The sequence below is a fragment of the Rousettus aegyptiacus genome, unplaced genomic scaffold (genome assembly GCF_014176215.1).
Source record: "Rousettus aegyptiacus isolate mRouAeg1 unplaced genomic scaffold, mRouAeg1.p scaffold_m13_p_17, whole genome shotgun sequence".
NCBI classification, from domain to species: Eukaryota; Metazoa; Chordata; class Mammalia; order Chiroptera; family Pteropodidae; genus Rousettus; species Rousettus aegyptiacus.
The window spans coordinates 5,518,227-5,536,254 of record NW_023416292.1 but is presented as its reverse complement, the minus strand read 5'-3'; the positions used below and the strand labels follow the sequence as shown (position 1 = coordinate 5,536,254).

Genomic DNA, 18,028 nt, shown 5'->3' with positions numbered 1-18,028 from the left:
CATTTTTACCTCCGCTCCTTTCTTCTTGCTAACATCTTCCTTAGCTTGAGTTCCTTTTTTACCTTAGTCAAATCCCATTCATTCTATTCTTTCTGAGAGATCCAGGCTGGGGACTTTCAGACTATGCCTGTCCATGTCAAACTCACTTTGTAAAATTGGCTCTTCAATTTATATATTTTTAAAATTTTCTTGTAGATAAATCCTCATATTAAATCACCTGATTTAAGATTAGTGCTCCATGATACAATAATAGGCCTATTTGTCTATCTTATTTCTGACCACAGAACGGAACAGGGTGCCCAGAAACAGACCCATATGGATCTGGGCACCTGATTTATGACAGAGAAGGAGCAGTAGGGAATGGACAGTCATTTTAATAAACAGTGCTGGAACAGTTGGGTATCCACAAGGAAAGAAATGAATCTTGACCACTACTTCACATCACACACAAAAATAAATTCCTGACAGATCATCATTCTAAACGTTCAAGTTAAGACAAAATAAAACTTCATATACAAGATGACACAATAACCTCATAACTTTGAGGTAGCCGTGCATTTTTTTAAAGAAGACACCAAAAGCACTGACTATAAAGGGAGAGATTGACAAGTTGGTTGACATTAAAATGAGGAACTTCTGGTCGTTGAAAGACATCAATAAAGAAAAAAGACTGGCAGAATGCGGAAGATACACATAGTCTGTATAATCGGCAAGTAGACTTGTATCCAGAACATAGAATCCATAAAATCTATAAGAACCCGTTCCCCCAAAATGGTCGAAAAAATGCCCCGTACTTAAAAATTGTGGGCTGTATAGAGTTTTCTTCTCCCAGTTCTAGGTTTTAAGCTAGTTTGCTCTGGATCATTGGCACAGCCTGGTGGCTGGCCTTGGGAACTGTCCCCCATGGCTCTCGTTCTCCGTGTGTGTTTCCTGTGTGCGCGGACCCTGGGCCCTTCCTTTCACATGTCCTTTTTCACTCAGCTGTTTATTCTGCCACAACTGCCTCTTTTCTCATGAATACATAATAGATATGTCTCTTCCTCTTTTCCTTTGGCTTAACTTTTGATCAGCTATTTTAAGAATTTTTCTCCCCAGCTTTCCCAGCCCCCCACCTCCTTTTTCATTTCCCTTTTTGTTCCTTCTTGTTTAGCCTAAAAACTTGTGGTGGTAAAAGTTATCCTAAAATATCCGAAAACCTTTGGGGAAGTAGGCTTGTTCTGTGGCCTCCAGAGGCAGAGTGAATACCTGAAGGCTAGCAGATAAGTGGCCTAGAGAGAGATGTCATCTCAGCACGTCTGAGCCTTTCACAGATGTGATGGGAGTTACTTAGTCAAGTGAGAGTGGACCATACAATGCCTTGATCAAGGTGTTTATGGAGGGCCCCATGCCTCAGATGGGCAGTGGACTGTGGTCATCCCTTCTGATCTTACCAGCAAATCCCTCAATAGAACATTCGAGGATGTCCAGAGCAGCTACTCAACTAGGAGACCTTTTTTTTTTTTTTTTTTTCAGGTGAGGCAACCCTTGGTTGACCTCACAGATTGCAAGGGCTTTGTCAGTTTACAATACCCTTTTTTTTTTTTTTTATTTTTTTTTTTTTATCCCTACAGCACCTTGTCTTCCTAGGTGGTCTCCCATCCAAGCACTAACCAGGCCCAACCCTGAGATCAGATGGGATCGGGCTTGTTCAAGGTGGCATGGCCGTAGACTTAACTGGGAGACTCTTGACCCCCTGGTGGGTTTGGATGGGCACAAATACTAGTATCTTTGATGGTATCAAGTATATTTAAAAATAATTCTGAGGCACCCTTTCACCTGTAGCCCTCAATGTAGAGCTGGTTGACAGCTATTGACCTGAGGTTGAGAATTCTCTCATTTTCCTTTATGCCTTTTCCTCCTCCAGTAGCAGCCTCTGTGAGGTAAAGCTTTTCTCTTCAATTGTATTCTTTGTTTCTTTATTTTTGAATCCTCATTCTGGCAGTGCCTGCTCCCATTTTTTTTTTTTTTTTTGTTGCAAATATATCATATTTTGGACCCATTACCACAGAGAAAACAAAGTGGAAACTCTGCAGGTATGTTTTGACTTTTTAAATTTTTGGACAATGTTTAAAAATCAAGAGCTTAATATAATAAATCTGGATTTATGCTTTCTCCTGAAAAACTGGATGATGTGGGCTCTCGGGTTCTCCATTTTCATCTGGCACCCAGCAGGCAGGGCTGGGGAGGGGATGCCTGTGAAGAAAGGCCTGAACCTTCCGCTTGGCATATTCCGCCCTCCCGTCTGCAACCCCCCCGTCCCCCACCACCATTTCATCTTTATTATCTGCCTGCCTGGCCCATGAAGGGATTTGAGTTCATGACTTCCTAAAATGAGTAAAATAGGCTTTTATGGACTACCCTGGGAACCCAACCAATATTTTACATATATTTCAGTGGGTAAATGAATTCCAGCTCTTAAAGAGCAGATTTTTGAAATATCAAAAATGCAAATTTGAGAATCTCCATAGAGTCCTCTGCTAGAATGTGTGTGTTTTGAGATGATGACCTGTGTCTCTTACTACTTCTATGCTACTTGTTGGCTTAGCACCTAGTAGGTCCCTAATAAATGATTTCCTCATGGGGTCACTGAGTGCCTGTTGTGTGCCCTCTCCCAGGCGGTGAACAGATACGCCATCTCACTGTGGACCTGCACTTGTCAGTTTCTCTTGTGACTGGATCTGCCTAATCTGTCTAGAGCAGGGTCCCCAGCCCCTGGGTGGTGGACCGATACTGGTCTGTGGCCTGTTGGGAACCGGGCCGCACAGCAGGGGGTGAGTGGCAGGCAGGTATCTGTATCTGCAGCCACTCCCCAGCACTAGCATGACCACCTCAGCCCCACCTCAGATCATAAGGCATTAAGTTCTCATAGTGGCCCTGGTCTCTGGTGCGAAACGGCAGGAGACTGCATTCTAGAACACCTACCTACTCTAGCACTAGATACTTATGTGGACTTTGGAATCGGTCCCCCGCACAGCTCCCTTGTCTTGAGAGAAACAGTGTCTTTCCTGATTAAAGATTCCATCCCTGTAGAATAGGCCTGGATGAGGAAATGAGGGGACACAGAGGCCTGCACGAAGCCTGCTTTCCCGGCTGACTCCCGTAGATCTGGAGTTAGCGGCAGTGAGCGCTTGCATTCCAAACCCTGGACAAAGGCTGGGTAAAAGTTCAGCTTATTCCCTTTCAAGAAAAAAAATTCTTCATCTTTGGCATTGCAGAGTTTGACCCAGATCCGTCAGAGGCCATGGAGAGCTCGCGATGTCAGGGGAGGAGGATAGTTTCCGAGGCTTGCAGCTGCAGGCAAGCTGGAGAGAGCCAGTGACCTGCTGGGTTTGAAGAGAAGCCCTGCCTTTTCACGTTTGCGCTGGCTTAGCTTCCGCAGGCCTAAGAGCATGGACGGAAGGGGCCGGCACCTTCTCCTCACTCAGAAGTTATCTTTACCCCAGAAATCAAACACCACATGCAGCACCCTGTAAAATTGCTTCCTTGTAGGCTCAAGCATGCTTGCTAAGTAAACATCCTCTCGTGTTTTTGGAACTGAATTCACTTCTGCTTCCTGGTCATCCCATTCGGGTTTTTCTCTTCTTGCCGCCACACAGAATCAGGTTAATAGAAGGAGGACCTAGAATTACGCAGCGGCACCTAAAATGACTGTTTCAATCCTAGTAAAATTGTAAGAACAGTGATGGGGTTGTGGGAAGAAAAAGTGAAGACTTAGTTGAAAAGTTAAATGAAACAAAACCTCCCCAAATAGAGTACTGTCATAATGCTTTGCAAGTCAGAGTTCGTCCCTGCCAAGCCCCTGAGATGGGGACCTTTTTTTGCATGGACTCAAGCTCAGTGACCACGGTCAGCCTCTATGTAAATTCTGTGGTTCTGTATGGCCCTCTGACCCGACCTTGGTCTTGCTTTGTCTTTCATGACTTATTTGCCTCTTTTCTCTCACTTCCACTCACCCGTGACATCTCCATCGCCATGGCAGTGAGCAGCCACGTCATTCACCAAGTTCACCGGGTGATGGGCCAACTCTGTGCCGAGTGCTGTTTCCCTCTAATTCTCCGTCCTGAAGCAGGAGGCTCCCTGGCAGAGCTCAAAGCCCTTTGTTTATTTGATCCTGGGCTCTTGGATAAATCAGGAATGTCCTGACATGAACTTAGGCATGTTTTTCTTCCATGGAAAAGGAAACTACGGCAAATGGTATTTAAGTAGGCAGAGGATCATTCCCGGGGACTTGCTTTAGTGCCATCAAGGCCACATTCCTTTGGTCATCAGACCAGTAGGGGACTTCTTTATTGGCATGCTCTGCCCTGGAGCCCAGAAGGTGTGAATTTGAAGCACTTTCTCCCTTGCTGGGAGCCTGGCACAGATGCTCTGGGCTCCTTTTAAAACCGTGGTGTGCCACGGTTGTCTTCCAAGTGGTCGTCTTTCTGCCGGGTGAAACCTTGGCCCAGAGTAGTTGCTTGAAGAAGGCTGCTGCGGGTAAGGTGGCTGCCCGGCCTGTCATTCTCAAGCCACCTTCCTGGAAGTTGCAAGGTTCCTGATATATACTTTATGAGTCAGTTGCCCCAGGACCTGAATCTCTCACTTTCGTTCAAGTCTAGGCTCATACGGTACAACTGATTGTCAGAAACCTTTTCGAGTCTTCATTCTTTGGATGTAGATGTGTGGGACCAAGGTCCAATGAGTTAGTATTGGAGCTGTTCTGGAAACATTTCTGGGTCCATGGATAGGAAACTGTTGGGAGCTGGTGCTCTGCTGAAATGGAGACCTGTCGGTATCCGCAGACAGCCTCAGACAGTCTCCAGAGCATTGGCGGGGACCCTATCCCCCCTGCTCCGTGAGAGTTTCCAGGTACGTGAATGCTCACACATTACCATCGCAGGTGTAGTGGGCGGCGGGAGGGACGCTCATCTCACATGGCTGCCTACCCCGGAGAGAAGAACCCAGTCGTTGGCCACTCCAGGGCCTCGCTTGGCTGCCAGTTCATTTTGCTGCTTTTCATGTTGTCAGAGGATCTTCCTGGGAACAAATGACTCAGCAACCTGAATCCCTGGGACTGAGTGGCCTTAGTGCCTTTTGGGAGGCAATTGGACGTATCTACCTAGGCCTGAACATTCTGAGCCCGGGAAGAATAGAAATCTAGACAGGCTTTACTCAGTATTCTTCACGCAACAGTTCAGTTTGGTCTCTCCAGTTCCTGCCCAGATAGAAGGATCTTGCTCATGGGATAAGTGGGCAATGTTTTAATTACACTTTTCGTCTTTAGGAAATTCCAGGGAGAAAAGGTCCTGGTTGGTGGCCGAAAAGGCAGAAAACAAAAATCAGCTATGGCTGGAAATCTGGACTTCTTGTGGCAGAAAGAGTTAACAGGATGGTGGTCTCGGGGTGAGGACCATTTTTTCTTATGGCCGGGAGAAGCTCACAGGGCTCGAGAAAAGATGACACAATATTATTCAGTGTGGGACAGCCGTGTCTGTCTTGTGGGTGCTGTCACTCAAAGAGTTAAACTAGTTTTGTGGCTGAGAAGCCCTCAGGGAAAGCATGAGCCTGCAGGGACCAGGCCCTCTATGCCCCAGAGCAGTGAGGTGTGGGGTAAAAATTGGGCCGAAAAGTGTGGCCAGGGAGTGGAGTGTAGGCCCAACTTTTTTTGCCTTGTTTGACCAGCCTTGGCACTGCCCTCAGGCTCTCCAGGGGAAAAGCTGCAGTTCTGCTCTTGCAACACAAGGAGCAGACTGGAGAATTTAGATCTGCGTCACAGAGCTCTGAGAGAGGAGAGAGAGAGAGAGAGGGAGAGAGAGAGTGAGAGAGAGAGGGAGAGAGCGAGAGCGCTCTGTCGGGTCTGCTAGCAACAGCCGTGCTGCAGCAGAGAGAGAAATGAAGAAACAAGTCATAGCAACACCGGGCACCAGGTTCTGCCAGCTCACTTGCCAAGCGTTCAGAAATCTGTCGGGGGCTGGAGGCCTCTGGGTAGCCTAGGCTAAGGAGATGATACGCAAGGTGGCACGGGCGGTTCCCGTGGGGAGGAGGTGGGGTGGTGGTGGGGTCAGGGGTGGCAGCAAGAGGTTGTGGGGCGATGGTGGAAGGTTTAATGGGACCAGTTTCTGGAACATTCGGGACTGCGGCACCTCACGGCCGGACCGAGATTTGGGTTTGCGCAGCAACGATGGGTGGTCCGACGGGCTTCAGGACTTGATGGCGTAACCCCCTTCTTCCCCCACGTACGTATTTGCTGGGATCGGGGGCGATATCTCTGCGTATGTGGGCGCTCTGTCTTTCTCACCTTCTTTCTCGCTTTCTGCTATTTTTTTCTCTAAGGGAGGGCTTTTTTCCACTTTAATTTCTTTTCCCTTAGTGTCAGCTGCTCAAGCCTGACTGGGGGAGAGGAGAGAAGAGCAAGCTGTCCCTGGCGTCCCACCTGACCTCCCAGTCTTTACTCCCATTTCCTTCTGTTGGACAGACAGACAGTGGTTTTCTAGGTTAAGTGTCAGCATCTGTCTGTCTGTTCGTGCAGTTCTCAGGTGAAGGTAGGGAGTGAAGAGAAGTGCTGAGAGGAAGGCCAGGGCAGTTTCCCAGGGGCTCCCTTATTGAAGGTTGGGCCCCGGGAATCTGGGGCTGGTGGGGAGCAGGTCGGCAGCACGGGGCACGGGCTAGGGAGAAGTGGGGTAAAGCTGCTAGGTTTGTCACTGCGTAGTAGGGAAAAGTGGGGAATGGTGACGCAGTCACTGTTGCATCTTGTTAGGAGCTCTAGGGGGACAGGTAGTGAGGCTCCCGGGGTCCGTAGGGCCAGCTGAGAGGGCTTAAGGATGAGCTGAGAAGGGAAGCTAGCATTTAGAGATTAAATGTCATCCTTTTGGCGTTGGAAAGTTGTTTACCTTGCGCTCTCTGTGTCTCCATGTTGGCACCCTTCCAGTTCACATGTGATGGCCTTCCTTGTACTGCTGCATCATTAACTAAGTGACTGAGCTGGCCTTCCATTGGCCAGGGGAGGGCTCTCACTCCAGACACTTCTTCTGATTGGTGGGTGGGCCAGTGGCAGGTGAAAACCTTTTTCTGATTGGCTTAGAACGAGGTATCAAATCTGAATTTGCATTTCACTTGCTTAAAGGGGAGGGGGGAGAAGCCCAGCAGCTTTCTAAAATCTGTTTAGGGGTGTGCGTATGCTCCTGTGTCTGTGCCTGCCTTTGACTGACCAGTCGAAGCCTCTTCCTGTGCGTTTTATATTTCATGCACTCTAAGGACGAGGAGCTCAGGGTGCCCCAAACTTTTTTTGGAGGGGGAAAGGCTGGGGTTATGGGTGTGCAGAGGGTTGACCAAACTGGAAGAAAATATTTGTCCTTTAGTTTGATGTCAGAAAAGGGAATTTTCCAATCAGCCACACCTCAGTGTTGCGGCAAAATAATTCTTGGCTCCCCTGGAAACGCAGGGGCAAGGTAGGGCAGAGCCGCTGCTGCTGATATTGCCACCACCCTGGGCTTCCTGCTGACTCTGGGCTACTCCCAGGGGACAAGAGATTTGCATTGACGTCCGGGGCTGTCCGGAGCTGAGCCCAGTATGGGAAGGACCTGCCTTCTGGAAGCTGCTGCTCCCCGGTGCTTGGAAAGGTGAGGATCAGAACTGACCCCAGGACATTGTTCAGAAAACTGCGTATTTGTTGGGATTTCGGGGAAAGCCACTGGGCCATGAGAGGTTTAGAGGCCCTAGGTTAGAAAGGCTTGTCATTCTGGGTAGTGAGGAGAGTGAGAGCAAAACTAGGACAGCAGGCTATTTGCCTCTGGTTGGGGGCGGGGGACTTGGAGAAATCAGGGTCCTGGCTCCCCATCCGGTCCTTGTTTCAGGCCTCATATTGGTGGGGAGGGGGTTTCCGAGTGCCGCAGTGTGCGCAATGGCCCCCGCCCATGACTGCGCATCTGGGAGCGCAATGCGCCCTGGCTCTCCGGCCTAGGACAGCACCGCCCTTCTTATTACATAACGGAGGGCACGGCTGTGCCTTCTCGGCCCTTCTTTGCAACCCTACCTCCTGGCTCCCCAGGGCCCACGGAGCTGGGGACGGTCTGATGTGGGGAGCAGTGAGAGATTTCACTCCCTTGAAGGGCTAGCTCTGGTCCACTTAGTGGTAGGAGCTGGGTTTGAAGACAAATGGAGTGGTATCCCCACCTTGGGGTATAGAACACAGAATATCCTTCTGAAAGTCCCGTGTCACCTATGGCCCCCAGGACCTCTTGGAGGATGGGGTGATGCCCTTCTTCTTATGATTTCTGGGTTTTGAGAGGAAGTTTCTGAAGGGAAAGATGTGACACTTGTGAGGGTAAGGAAGGGTGTGGGGGGCCAGTTGGGAGGTGGTTGACAGTTTGCTCTACTTGTCACTGGCTTCCCATTTCCTGGGTGGGTTGATAATATTTTCGGACTCCTTTTATCACAAGGCTGCCATTTTGTTGGCATTTCTGCTGGTCTCTGACATGGTGGCGTTGGTTTTTCTGGTCCTGCTGTGCCGGTTCCGCAGAGTGGGCGGGGGGCGGGGGCTCTGACGGAGGAGGGGGGGCACACGCGCAGCAAGGCGGGCACAGTAGTAGCTGCCGCAGTGAAGGTGGCCCCAGGGGCAGGACTGCCCAGTCCCGCCGTCAGCCACAGCCCAGGGTGGGGGATCCACTACTGGGGACCCTGGCTTTACCAGAGCATGGGCACTGCTCATCGAAGGCCTGGGTGTCGTATGTTCTCATCAGCCTGAGGCTTAAAGCAGTTCTGTGAAAAGCTGAATTTTTTGGGTGGGGGTGGGGGTGGGGGTGGGGGTGGGGAGCGAAGGCAGAGACATGGCAGCTCATCTCCGAAGTGTCGGATCTGTGGTTTGTGTTCCCCAAATAGGTCTGTCTCCGGCATTCTCCCCGTGGGGACAGGGTGGGGTCCGTGGCAGCTTTGAGGATCTGTTCGGATGGCCCTGCCTTTTTACCATTTTTCTTCTCTGTTTCTCCTCACGCCCCCTGCCAGTGCCGTGGTTCCAGCTGTAGTCCAACAGTGAGGCTCCCTGCTGCGCGTCCCTTTCCTCTCCAGGCCCTTCTGCGTGCAGCGGCCATCTTGTCTTTCTTGCCCAGAAATTTAAAATGGTTTCTCATCGTTTCCAGAATAAAATCTCTGCCCTTTAGCTTGCTGCCGAAGGCTGTCCGTAGCTGGCCTTAGCTCTCCTGCACAGTCTTGCCTCCCTGGCTTTCCTTATGTGGACCATGTATTCTGACAAAACCAGGTGGCTGACTTTTTCTTTTTCCATTTCTGTTTTCACTAGTGATGTTTTCCATCCCTCCTCTCCGTGGCACCCACCTGCGGCAGTCCCACTGTCCTGTACGGACCAGCCCTTATTACCGTCACAGACAGGGATCCTCATTACCACCCCTGCCCCCTTCGTACTAACTCCCACATGCTTCATCCCTGCTTTGTGCTACTTCAGTTGTGTTACTGTTTTTTTCTGTGTAAATCTCATGTCACCTATTATATTGTGAGCTCCAAGAGGCTAGGGAAAGAAGGAAAACACATACCTATCTGGTGCCTTCTGTTTGCCAGGTGCCACGTCAAGCTCTTTCTCGGTGGTTATTGCGTTTGTTCCTTACCACAACCGTGTGAGGAGAGTGCCGTGGCCGGTAAGTATTCTGGTCATGGTTACAACCCTGGTCTCGCAAAGCCTTTGCATTTTTCTTCTCTCAGTCTCTAGTGTTCGCAGAGTGCCTCCTACGAGGTAGATCCCCCAAACATGTCTATTTAAGGAATTTTGTAAGTCCCTAACGCTGTGTGGGAGTTCGGGTGGCCGATCTTCTTGCACCCAAGCTCTGGGTCACTTAGCTGTCCCTCACCACTGTCCTGGCTATTTCGTTAACTTTCTTCTCTTTCTTTGTGGCCAGTTTCACTCACGATGCTAGCTTTGTTTTTGTAGCTGGAACTAATGGATTAATAAACTTCATCTACCCTGGTCACCTTCCTCTTGGAAGAGGATGTGGAGGTGGGATGAGTCGTAGCATCTTCAGAGCAGAAATAAGCTCTAGAACCAGAAGTCAGTGGAGACCGCAGAAGGCAGGGAGCAGGGACAATGCACTTGGACAGACCTAGGTTTTCATCTTGACCCCACCTTGTCTTCGCCGGGTGGTTTTAGATAAGTCATTTGATCTAAATCTTAGGGTCCTTACTCAGTGAGATGAAGCCACTGTAACCTACTACACAGAAATGCCTGATACATATTGCCCGGCAAGTAGGTTCCCAACAGAAATTGATGAAGCCCCCTTCCCCCTACATAGCTGTTTATCGGGGACTTAAGGAAGGCACATCGTAGGTGGCTTGCTATGAGAAGAAACAGAGGAAAAGGGAGCTTGCACGCCTTCAGTAGTACCAGAAGCAGGGGCAGGGGAGGAGGTCATTATCAGGTAGTATGCATCCGAACCCTGCCACATAGTACCTTTCCCCCACCTAAGATAAATAGTTCCCACATCAGGAAAAGGCCATGGGAACGATGGAGCTGTGAGGACCGGTGGTGGCAGAGTGAGGGTGAACCAGGGCGTCCTGCTGGGAGCCTTTTGATGCCAGGTTAGTTCCCCTTTTTTCCTCACAGCAGCGGCCTGCCCAGTTCCTGATGGTATTACACCCCATGGGAGGGGAGTTGGGCACCCTGAAGCCCCACTCATTGCCAGTTCTGGGGCTGTAGAGTGACAACAGCCCATGAGTTGTCAGCCGACGGCAGTGGGGACCCTGGTGACGGCTGCTTTGTTGTTTTTTTCCTCTTTGGATGATGACTCAGTGTGTCAGAGCAGGGAGATGGAGCGCTCAGCTGAGTAGCCAGGACGTTCTGTCAACATGAAAGCAGCAAAAACAGCTCGTTGGGGCTCAGAGCTGACCCGTAGGCTGGGGTCATTTTCAGGAGGGGCTTGGCAAGGCAGCAGCCCACTGCTAGACGTTGGGGTGGGAGTGACACCAGGTAACGCGAGGGTTCTGGGGACCCTTGCTTAGAATCTGAAAAGAACATGCAGCTGTTCGTGCTACTAGGAAAGCCTGGCAAACCGGGTTGCTTCTTGAGCTGCTCTCACTGGTCGGTCCCAAACAAGAGACCCCTTATCAGGCCCAGAAAGCCCTTTGGGATTTCTTGTTGTGGTTCATTGCCTCGGATACAAGGCAAGTTTCTTTTTGGGGGTAGGAGCGGGCCTAGCAGGCGCAATCCAGGACCCCAAAGCAAGTGCCCATCATGGGACGTGGCCCCTTCCGTTTCCTCTGCGGGCATTATGTGAAGATGGTAGGTCCACGTTTCCGGCGGTAAGCTGAAGCCCAGCTCTTGGGCAGCCTGCTTCAGCCTCCCCTTTCCTTATTGTCCCAAATCTGAGCGTTTTTTTTTTCCCCTTCATCTCGCGCACTTTTTTCTTAGGCAAAATTTGGGCCTTCAGTTCCTAACTGTGTATGTGTCATCATGGCGGCTATGCGTTCTAGGCTTTTCTTCCATCTGCAGCATTGCGCTACCTGCGTGACGTGCCGCGTGACATGCGCGTGACATCCCCCCAGGCTCCGCCCTTCCGCCTGGCTGCCCCGCCCCACCGGCCCCACCCGGCCGTGTCTTCTCGGGAGAGAAGATGGACCTCCGTTGCAGCTGAATCATGGCGAAACCATTCTCCCTAGCATCTGGCTTCCCTTTGTCGCCTTTTCCTCCCTCTGCCAGTCTCTGGGGACAGAGGAGCAAACAACGTTTGCATGGGAGTTGAAGGGCAGCCTGGCCCTGGAGCTCCCTGCCTCCTTTCCCCATGTGCCATTTTTCAGCCTCACGCTTTCCCGTAAATGATGCTAACACTGACATTTGTCGCCGAGCACCTCCTTCTCTCCCCAGAGACTTTCCAGCGTGACTCATTGGGGATCTCTGGAAGGAGAGGTTTTGGGGCCTTGGGAGCTGGAGGGAGCAGGGAGACCTGACTGAGGTCACAGGCAGGGCAAGGGACGGGAGCCAGTCGTCCCCACCCAGAGCACAAAGGCAGCCCAAACCCCTTTGTGTCATGTCTTTTTGAGCCTGAGTACAGAGCAACTTGACCTAAAAAAAATTGTGTGTACGTGGGTGTTGGATCCTTTGAGTTTCGCGTTTCTTTGTCCAGAAGCTGTATGTGTGACAAGAGCCCAGATTCTGAACTTCAGAGAGTTCTGTTGTCCCTCAGATATGTTTTTTGAAAGAAGTGATGGACAGGCCCACCTTAACAAGACCCTGTGCCCACTGGTACCGGCATTTCTCCAGGACAATGGGCCTAGCATAGTCTCGCTTCTGTCATTGGATGACGAGCAGCAGCCGAAAGCCATGGTCCCAGGGCCACATACTAACCCCAGATGGGACTCTGATTGGAGCCTGCATAATTCATTGCTTGAGGTTGGCCCTGTGAATTGTGCCCATCTGTCTTCCTTTCGCTTATTCCCCACAGAGAACTCAGAGGAGTTTAACTCCATGAGTAAGTGACAATCTCTTGGAGACTCAGCTCAGCTGAGGATGGTGCTGGTATGCAGAAGACAGCCGTCACACTGTGGGATAAATGTGTGCCTGTTTGTATTTATTTGGAACAGAAAAAGGAGATGCCTGGAAGTCTGGCTCTATGTAGTAAGTATTTGCATTCTTTTATTCCTTCAAATGTCGGAAATGGGTAGATGTTTATCGAACCCAGCCAGCTGCTGTGCCATCTCCATTCCTTTTCTGCACAGCCCCACCCTTGGTCCTCCAGAAGAGAGGACTAGATTGATTTTCTAGTGCTGCGGGAGAGGTACAGAGAGGCTAGAACTCAGTGTTCAGCCCCCACACAGCTCCCTCACATTCAGGCAAAGTCAATTTTCCCTAAAATGGAGCCAAAGCCTGTGTCCCTCAGTACAGAGTGTTAATGGGCCGAATGGAAGGACCCTGCTTGCCTTCACTGCCTCCAGTAGGGAGGTGAGGTTCTCAGTTGGCTGGCTAGGGGAGGCTGGTCCTTGCCAGCATCTAGCATGGTTCTCTGCCAAGTTCTAGCTCCAAATCTCCAGGCCGTTTGGAACCTCAACTATATATAGCATTGTGCTAAGCAGTTCTTATCGGCCGTGTCTGCCCTCCCCTGTGGGAGAGGAGCATTTCTATCAGAGAACGAGAACCTAGAGAGTGAGACATCTCCAAGGGGGCTTTCATTCCAGGAAGGAGCGTGTGTGTATGCGCGCACGTGTGTATGCGTGTGTGCGTCTGATTCAGTGCTACCCAAGCTCTTTCCCCTGTTTCAGATGTTAACGGCTTCAGAGGTCAGTCACGTGGATGAGGTTGCTGGTGCAGGATGAGGGCTAGCAGGGCTGACAGTTCTCGATGAAGTTGGGATTTGGGAGAGGAGAGGCTGGGGATACGATGTGGCTGTAGGCACAGTGTGGCCTGTGGCACCGACCAGCCTCCAGGATGTCTTCTTGGTTTCCTGTTTGCCTTGCTTTGCCCAAGGATGTCTTCTGGCCTCCATCTTTCTTCTTTTGGACCTCTTGTCTTCCCTGGCTTCCTCTGCCCCTTCCTCCTCCTTGCTTTGATTTTCTTTGGGATATATGGGGGCAAACTCAGCTCCAGGCATCTGGGAGCTGTGTCTACTCTCAGCCCTCACCCCTGTTTGGGGTTTCTGGAAATCTGGCTTTAACAAGCAGAGATGCCAGCCATCCTCAGGAGGACTTGGGTGGTGACGGACCATATTGTGCTGGGTGGTACAGACAGAGTAGACTGGATATCCGCCTCTTCCTTCTTAAAGGTGGTGTCGAGCCACCAATTTGTGTGGATCTGTGACCGCAGGGTTGATTGATGTGACAGGATTTTAGTGTTGTCAGTGACTCCTCACCAGGATGCTTAGTGGAAACTGATGCAGCATGGAAAATAGGATGTAATCCCCTCCCTGCTTTCCCAGGTAAGTCAGGTGTGGGCCGCCCCCTTTTCATCATCCCCAACCCCTTTCTTTTCTCATTGAGACTGTTTTCCTCATTCAATGAGGAATCCTCAAACTTCTCCACTTAGAATCTCCCAAACAATTGCTCTCTTCTTTCCATTTTCTTCCTCCTGGCTTTTCTGTGAATGGGGTTAGTAACCAGCAGATGCTTGGGGGAAGGGCGGCCAGTCGAAGTGACCGGGCTGCTAGGACGTGTGGGAGATAGCTGGGGAGGTTGCTGGATGTGGCAGTTGGCAAAGCAGTTGGGCCTCCCACGGTGACTGACCGGGAACTCTATCGGCCCCCAGCACCTGGCCTGAGATTCTGGGTTTAACCCCTCAAGGTCTCAGGACCCTGCCTGGGACTTCAACATGCCCTTCCCTGTGTCATCTCAGTGGATGTCATCTCTTACTCTAGGCACCTTTATACCCTTGCTGGCCTTAATCTAGGGTTGTGGTCTAGAGTTTAGACTATGGTCTGGGCAGTGGACTTTGGGGCTCTTTCCCTACTTTGGGGTTTATTTTGAGTGAATCACTTTTTACTTCTAGGCTTTCACTGCTTTTGCCTTAAAAAAAAAAAAAATTGCTGGCCCAGGAAGCCATTGCAAGGCATCCGTAGGCAGTTAACGTAGAAAAATTTTTTTCTCTGCCTCACTTGATGATAATAGCAGCGGTGATTAAAAACGATGATGGTCTGCAGAACTGGGGAGGTCTGTCATATTATAGAGATAATTCTGAAAGCAGACTATAGGTGCTTGCCATGTCACCAGGAAATCTCTCCTCCATCACATAGATTCCTGCAATGTTCAGGGCCAGTAAGGCTGGTTGCAGATAGCTAAGAGCAGATTTGTCTGGGGTCTAAAGATAAAAGGAAGGGTGCTGGGTAATTTTATGATGCTCTTGGCTAATATCAGGAGGCACCGGTGGGATCGCACTTCTCTGTTCATGTCTCTTCTCCACCCTGCTCCCACCGCTCTCCAGGGAAGACTGGCGAATTCTGCCTCAGTGTTTCACCTTCACTTCTTCCCGTCCGAGGTGAGTCTGTAAGTTGGCCGTGAGCAGCCCTGAGATCCTCGCCAACTGAGGAATCCAGAGCTGTCTGGAAGAGTCCGGTGTCTCTTCCTTCAAGGAATTTGACAAGTCTCGGCCCCTCCAGCCGTAATGTAGCAAGGGGCGGCTAGTGGTGTTGGATCTGGAACACAAACAAAGTGGAAAGATCAGCTTTGGTGCAGCTGGGGGGATGAGGATGAGTGGGCCGAGTCCCTCAGGATGTGTCAGCAACAGGCCGGCCAGCGCCGGCTGGAGGGCTGGAGCCAGATGCAACTGCTGGCCGTGCTCGGGAACTTCTGCAGTTACCTGTGCGGTGTGCCCCTGGCCCTGCTCTGGGTGACCACGGCTCGCATTCACAGCCCTGCCTTTGTGTAGATCGGGGTAACCCATGTGAGAAGCAGAGGGGCAGTTGATTGTGCTCCTTGTGACGCAGTTGTCTGTTGCCTCTGGCGTTTTCAGAATTGGGGTTGGTGCTTCCCTGTTGATTTTCCTATTTGTGTTCCTAGTTCTTTTCTCCCTGCTCACCAGCTGGCCTCTGCTGACATGACACGGGGCATTATGTGTTGTAAGCCAGGCTGGCAGAAGAGTTGGCATCCCCTGAGATGGGGGCCAGGCATATCTGGCACTTCCTTCTTGACCTTTGGATCCTTGCGGTCTGGGAGCCAGGAGATAGCGTGGGGCCTTTCCATCTGGGGTCTAGCAGAGGTTAACAGAGCTGGTGGCACTAGAGCTGTGGTGGTGTGGCTTGGCCATCGCGGGTGGGGGCGGGGCCCTGCCAGGGGACCTGATTGGTCAGCACCTTCTTGATGCCATCGCATTCTGATCTGGTCAGGGCTGTGAATTGTTTAATGCATGTCTTGGCTCTGTCCCCTGGCACAAGTGCCCCTGAGGCTGCAGCCGCAGCTTTAGAGAGGATCTGTACCTTGTGCCGGTCACTTTTTTGGGCACGTTGCCTCCCTCTGAGATATGTAAGAGATACTGCCCTTTTCCACTAGCTGGCTGTCCGTGGGAGGCCCTCATTTTGCTTTGCTTTTCTGGGACTAGGAATGTCTGTGAGGAAAGCAGAGACTAGGTTTGGTTTCTCGTTGGCTTCTTCCACAGGAGCTGCTCGTGGGCTGATACAGCCAGGAAACACCACTGGGCCCCAAGGCCTGTGCAGAGCCTGATGCCGTCATGTTAAACCTGGGCAGGGGAGGAATGAGGGTTATGAGGATGGAGAAGGATGTGGGGAGATGGTGGTACACCGTCCGACCACAGGATTAAAGCCAGGAGTGGGTGGGAGGGTGTGTCCAGTGTTCAACCAGAGCCACCTGCTATGGCCTAGAATGGATATGTGTGTATGGAGCCCAGACAGGGTCTGTAATGAGGCACAAAAGCATGACATGGGCCCCAGAGTTCTTGGTCTCAGCGTGCAGTCTGGGGACAGGGGAGCTGGCCCTTGTTAAGGGTCCCCCTTTGCCTATCCGATTGCACCCTCAGAACAACCGTATGAGGTAGGTGTTACTTCCCTTTGATTGTTAAAGAAACTGTGACTATTAAGTGACTTAACCAGGCTACCGACTTGGTAAGTGGGGCTGCCGAGATTTAAATCCAAGCACTTTCAAAGCCTGTATTTTTTCTTCACTCTCTTATGCTGGAGTCAGACATTTTGGGGAGCTGAGACCCTCAGAGGATAGGCAGCCAGGAGAACTGGTGTGAACCAGTGTGAAAGGCCAGATGTCCAGGGGAGCTTTGCACCCCTTTTTGGAGAGGTGGGGCAGAGGAGAAGTCCCTTGGGTTTCTGCGGATAGGCAGGGCCGAGCAGGCAAATGCACTCCTTCCGCAAATCTGGATTCTGCTTCTGCCGTGTGCCAGGGACCGGACTAGGTGCTGGGGACGCCGAACTCGACCCAACCAAGTTTCTGCTCCTGTAGGGTATTCGTTCTAGCTTGGGACAAGTCATTAATAATAATAATAATAAAATGGAATTAAAAGATAAAGTAGACGTTATGGAAAAGGCGGACACCCATACTTAAGAGGGGGGGATCCAGATGTTCGTCAGGGAGGGAATTTAAGAGTATGTAGGATGTCGGCCACCTGGGGAAGCCACTGTGTTCGGACCTCCAGAATTTATATGGATGCTGATCCCTCCCTTTTTCTAACACTTAGGAAAGTTGTTCAAGATCCCTAGAGCTTAAAGGAACTTGCAGTGAACTGGGGATCAAGGTGGCAGTAGATAATCAGGCCTTTGGTCTCCAACAGCTATGGTGTTTTCCATTAGCTGTGGCTGCCCTTGGCCTTCTGTCTCCCACCCTCTCTAGGCGGCGGCTGGCGTCTACTTCAGCCTGGTCACCGTGCCCCTCTCTTGTCCACGCAGCTCAGGGGAACACTCAGGTTAAGACTTTGCCGAGTCACGGGTAAAATATGTGCCTAGGGGAGGCAGAACTCTGTGCCCAGCCTCTCCTGCCAGAACACGTGGTTCTGAGATTGTCACGATAGGGAAGGGACGGGTGGAGGGGCAGGGACGAGAAGTCACCTTGTGTCAGATGCTTGGTCGGGCTTTGTGTCTTGAGAGGTTGATGGGTGGAGATTGGGGAAGGATGTTTCCAGCGCATGCGGCTCCAGGGCCCAGGACTTGTTTACGTGGTAGAAGTGGAGCGCGGCTAGGCCCACGTGAGTCAGGCCACGTGAGTGAGCCTTTCCTCTTTGCCCCATGGTCACGCCTGGCCCCACCAGAATGCGGAGACTGCCATCTGCTGCCAGGGCCCTGATGCTGCACAGGGTGCAGTGTGGGCCCCGGCAGTTGCGGGGTGCAGGGAAAGTGGGCTCATGTTGCTTGGTACAGAAGAGTCAGCAGGCTTTTGGCTCCCTTGGTGAAAACTCACCCACTCACTGTATCTCTTTGGGACTCAGTTTCATTATCTAGAAAATGAGGGGGTTGAAAGAGAATCGTTTTGGAGGTTCCTGCCAACTCTGACATGGGGGCTCCCTCGATGGTCATGGGGGTACTTCTTAGTCAGAGACTCAGAACAAGGAAAACAAGACCCGAATTACAGGAGA

At 51.0% G+C, this 18,028-nt stretch overlaps 1 long non-coding RNA gene across 1 annotated transcript; it reads left to right on the top strand.

Annotated features, from left to right (window-relative positions):
- Positions 1 to 1,610: 1,610 nt before the first annotated feature.
- Positions 1,611 to 18,028, top strand: LOC107513506. Its single transcript, XR_001597563.2, has 2 exons — positions 1,611 to 7,637; positions 9,586 to 18,028. It is a non-coding gene; the product is annotated as an uncharacterized LOC107513506 (long non-coding RNA).